Below are 5,408 nucleotides of genomic sequence, written 5' to 3'. Positions count from 1 at the left end.
GCCTTCCCTACCATGTCATGGGCTCGATACTTGCGAGTGTACCTGGGATTAGTCTGACCGATTGTGCTGGGATACCCTGAGGCAGCGATACCATCCTACTCAAAAAACCCCAATCCCCCTCGCCTTCGTCACCTTCGTTCACTGTTCCACGCTGTAGTTTTGTTCCTCCCTCTGCGCCGCGCTTCTGCAGCGTCCGTTTCCGTGCTCACCTTGGCCGTCATCCGCTGTGCTTCTCCCTCTTCTCCAGGTTTTTCCGTCTTCTCTTTTGTCCTTCCATTTGTTCGGTTTCTTCTTCTTTTTCTTATTTACACAGATTTCTGCTTCAAATGAAATATGCTTCTTGTGTTTTCTTTTAACAAATTTCTGCTTCATATCTGCTTCCTTGCGTGTGTTTTCTTTTCTCATTTCTAGTGGTACCTGCTGCTTTGGTGTGTGCGTGTGTTTCCCTTAGATTGTTTGTTCTAAAGATTATATTATATTTTCTAGAATTTAAATTTTATTAAAAAATATTAAAAGAATAAAGGCAAATTTATTTAAATTAGTGTTTATATTGTAGCGTATAACTTACGCACAGCTGATATATTACTGATATTCTGCGACTTATAAGCAGCAAGCAACTGTGGCTGTTTGCCGCCTTAGACTGCCGCTTTCCTCCGCTGGTTTAGGTTCTGAAACCTTCAATTTCTCTCGCCGTTTCACTATTCTTCGTAATTCCATTCTAATAGCAACTTCGTGATAGCCACACAAATTCCTCATAACAGTTATGAGTATCGGAGCTTGCGCGGAGCTATCGCCTTGCGTTGCTGTTGTTTCCATGCGACCAAGGCCTAACAATCACAATGACAGTTGTCAATGCACAAGTAGCCGCAATGGCGGCAAATTTCATTCCGTACATGGAGCAGTTGAAGAATTGAGAATTGGATCAATTGCGTCATTCAGCCGTGTAAAATCTACGTCGAGGGATAGTGTCGTAGCCGGTGCTTTGAACAATAACCAAGGTCTTACATACAAGGATGCTGGTGTTGATATTGATGCTGGTTCAGAACTTGTACGAAGGATGGCAAAAATGGCTCCTCGAATAGGAGGCTTTGGTGGTCTTTTCGCTCACGGTATTTTCTCTTTCAACCATGTTTTAATCCTTCTAATAGGCTTCGATAAAGTAAGACTAACCAGCTTCTTTTGGATAGGTGATGATTCATATCTTGTCGCCGGCACCGATGGTGTGGGTACTAAAGTGAGCATGGCTTTTGAAACTGGAATTCACGAGACGATTGGGATTGATTTGGTTGGCAACTGGATTCTTTTGTTTTGCTTTTCACAGTAAACAAGAATCACGTGTTGGTTAATACTTATGTTTTGATTATGCTCTTTACTTTAGGTTGCAATGAGCGTCAATGACATCATTACTTCTGGGGCAAAGCCACGATTTTTCCTTGATTACTTTGCCACAGGGCACCTTGATGTTGACGCTGCTGAAAAGGTAGTAATAAATGTGCATAGAGTTACGTTGCATAAAAGTAGCCATAAGTTTTCTTCATGTTCAAATAACGACAACTAAATATTGTTTTATCAAGTATCATCAGAATACTAGAATATTCACACCTAAGTTTGTATAATGCAGGTTATAAAAGGAATCGTTGATAGTTGCCAGCAATCTGATTGCGCCCTCTTGGGAGGAGAGGTATTGAAAATCTTATAATTTACTTTATTTGTAGCAGGTATTTAATTTATTGTTCATTAATCCATTGGCCCTCACCAGATCACTAAAGCATTTATTGTTAAATTATTTTTTCCTTGGCCGAGTATAATTCTCCACTATGTGTCTAAAAGCTGAGCAGTACAAGTTCTGGGATTAGATGTAGTCTTGAGCTTTTGTAGTCCAGACTTACTATTTAGATTGACATTTTAAACAATCAACTATAGATTATTGCTTATTTTTTTCAGTCTAATATAGCGTGGTAGATGACTGACACATAATTCTTCTGACAGTGATCTATGTTTAATAGTCAAGTATTGAAGTAATTTGTTCAGCTGCAATTTTATCGCAAAAAATTAACCCTATGAATATATTATTACTTTATTATTCGAAAATTTTTTATGGTATAAATGGACCTTCTTCCTTATGCTCACTCACTGGCACTCATGCATCTGACGTTATAAATGCTAAGATTTTTTTTTGACACAAGAATCATTTTATTAATAAACAGGAAGAAGTCTACCAAACAACCAGAAACAGAAACCAAAAGAAACAGACAGAAGCTACAACAATCCAAAAAATAGATGAAAGACAACGTTTAAACAAACAGCAAAAGGAAACCCAAAAAAAAAAAAAAGGCAAAAAATGTTGATTTCATATCTTCTCCAGACTGCAGAGATGCCAGGTCTGAGTATGATCTTAGTGGCTGTGCAGTTGGCATCGTAAAGAAGGACTCTGTGATCAATGGGAAGAACATAGCTGCTGGTGATGTTCTTATTGGTCTCCCATCAAGTGGAGTTCATTCTAATCGCTTCTCTCTTGTACAGAGGTCAGATATGGGCGAAGAATCCATTAGATTTTGCAAATTTGTTTATTTAGTTTTACTCTTGACTAATATTAATAACATATATCTTTACAGAGTGCTTGCTCAAAGTGGTCTTTCCTTGCAAGACCAACTTCCTGGTGGGGATGTTTCGATTGAAGAAGCTCTCATGGCCCCAGCTGTTATTTATGTTAAAAAGGTCATTCTTTTGTGACTTGGGATAATGCTTGATTTATGTTTTAAGTTCCTGAATGCATTTTTACTCACAAATGAGTATTCTTTCTTAATTTCAGGTTCTTGACTTAGTTAGCAAGGGAGGGGTTAAAGGAATTGCTTACATCACTGGTGGTGGTTTCACAGATAATATACCCAGAGTGTTTCGTGAAGGCCTTGGTGCCAATATTTACAAGGACTCGTGGGAAGTTCCTCCTGTGTTCAAATGGCTTCAGGAGGTAAAACTGCTGCGATTTTATATTTCCATTGAAAAATGATTTCGTTGAAAATTATATGGAGATGATTTAATACTGATGATTTCTTACATTATTAGGCTGGAAATATAGAAGACAGCGAGATGAGGCGAACATTTAATATGGGCATAGGGATGGTACTTGTAGTGAGCCCCGAGGCGTCAATTAAAATACTTGAGAATGGGAACGAACTGGACAAAGTCTACAAAATTGGTGAGGTTGTAAGAGGCAAGGGAGTAAGCTATAGTTAACTCAGGCAATTTGACTATGATCATATGTTACCTTTTAAATACATTTCCCTGACAAAAATTTCACATTTCAGATCCAGGTAACTGGTTTATTTGGAGCTTTGTCTCCTATACATAAAAGGTTCCTGGGTTAGCAATATTTTGTACGATGCACTAATAATCGAGTTGCCCGTAAAGATGTTCAATTTTGCTTTTTGTGTTGCAAGTCACTGACGTTCAATGATCATGCCATGCATTCCGAAAACCTAATCTTAATGCCATGGATTCCCATCTAAATCTAATAAAAGCCCCAGTTCAAGTTGAAGTGTATAAAGGTTTTTTCTTTAAAAAAAAAAAAAACAAAGTGTATGAATTTTTTAATTGCATTGAAAGGAGCATGGTCTCGCAAAACAAGGAATTAACAGCGCTATGGGTCTTCGGGTCTTAGGCCCCGATGCTTTACGAATTAGGGGGGCTTATTCAGCCCATATCTAGTTTTGTCCTTTTCTTTTTATCTGCTGTATTAACTTTTTTAAAATAATTTTATAATATACGAGATAAGTATGTAAGAAGAGTTTTATTTTATTTTTAAAAAAGTGAAACAAATACTCATAAATGTAAATGATTTTTCAAATAACATAACATCCCAAATTATCATAAAAGATTAAAGAAAATGAAGATTTAAAGTTTGAACCTAGCTGAAGGAAGTAGTCACAAATAGTTATCATATGTGTGTAAATATATACATCAATAACCGTACTGAAAGATAAAATAAAAATTATAAATAAGTGAATAGGTATTTGAAAATAAAAGCGAAAATTACAACAACAATAATAATTAGATATGGACTGAAATTTCAAAATATTTTCAGATCTGTTATGTAAGGTTTGATTTAATACGAAGTAAAAAATAGGGTAAAGGATAGAATTGTAGTATGCTATGTTATTTGAATTTTTTTTAAGCATGATTATGTGATGATTATATTGGTAGAAATTTATGGTGATTTATCTTCTTTCAAGTATGCTTGTATGTATTGGATTTGTTACATATTCATGACATGCATTGGTGGTTGGACAGGAAAGTTTATGATATTAATATATGCGATATACTGTAACGATGTGGTTTGCCTTCACTTAACACAATGTAGTTGGCCTTTTTACGGCCCCATTTCTGAATACTTACCAGGCCAAGTTTGTAGAGAGGAAACGTGGGAGAGTGATATCTTATGGTTTTGTTTTTTAAGGAGGGGAGCCATAATCTCGACTTGGACTCTGTATCTTTGGCCAGGTACATCCTAAGCACTAGAGTAGCTTGGGTTAGTCCAATGTGTGGGCTAAACCGCGGATAAGCCTATGATTCTAGTCAGCAGAATAAGGTTGGACGGAGCAATAAGAGAGGAAGCATCTATTGCATATAAAGATGATATGTTATGAAATCAATTATATCATTTGCTAATGATTATCTAAGCGGTGGCAATACTTTTTCTTATAGCTGATATGGATTGCTTTTGTGTAATGGTTTGTATGTGCATAGTTGAACTTTGCATTACTAAGACGTTAGTACTCACCCTATTTATTTAATATTTTCCCAAGTGACAGATCTCATATGGAGCAAGAAAAGATATCAAAGGAATAAGCTAGTAGCTCTTACACTTCTCAAGTACTTGTTGAGTTAATTTGATTACTCCCTCCGTCCCTTATTATACGATTCAATTTTTTGAATGGGTTTGTCTCTTTTTATAAGATCCTCTTTGAGTTTGTCTGAACATTTAATGCAATATTATCAATTTATCCCTAATTTAATGTATTTAATACATTATCTTTCTTCATTTATCTCACTATTACTCTTTCACATTTATCTATTTATATGTAGGGGTATATTTGGAAAAAACTGCATTTGCTACATATTAATTATTTTTAACTAATTTTAATTATTTTTTTAAACCGCGTAATTTAGTTAAAAAGATCTTATAATAAAGAACGGAGTAATATTTACTTTGCCGTGATCATAGGACATTAAACCATTATTTTTGGTTAATTCCTTTATTGATAGATTATAATACTTTATTTAAGGTTTTCGTTGCTGCTTATGCGAATTTGAATTTTGAGACAGTGAGCTTGGATATTTAGACTCGAATTATATAACAAATTTTATTTCCTTGTTACTTGACATTATTTTTAGGGAAAATCCCAGAA

The 5,408-nt window shown here is 35.4% G+C and overlaps 1 pseudogene; it reads left to right on the top strand.

Moving 5' to 3' along the window:
* Positions 1-763: 763 nt before the first annotated feature.
* Positions 764-3,237, top strand: LOC114727802 (phosphoribosylformylglycinamidine cyclo-ligase, chloroplastic/mitochondrial-like; annotated as a pseudogene).
* The last annotated feature ends 2,171 nt before the right edge of the window (positions 3,238-5,408 follow it).

Source organism: Neltuma alba, unplaced genomic scaffold (assembly GCF_004799145.2).
Source record: "Neltuma alba isolate B1F8T4 unplaced genomic scaffold, ASM479914v2 tig00002446_pilon, whole genome shotgun sequence".
In the NCBI taxonomy this organism is placed as follows: Eukaryota; Viridiplantae; Streptophyta; class Magnoliopsida; order Fabales; family Fabaceae; genus Neltuma; species Neltuma alba.
Note: the sequence above shows the minus strand (reverse complement) of the source record. Positions and strands in the feature narration are given on the sequence as shown.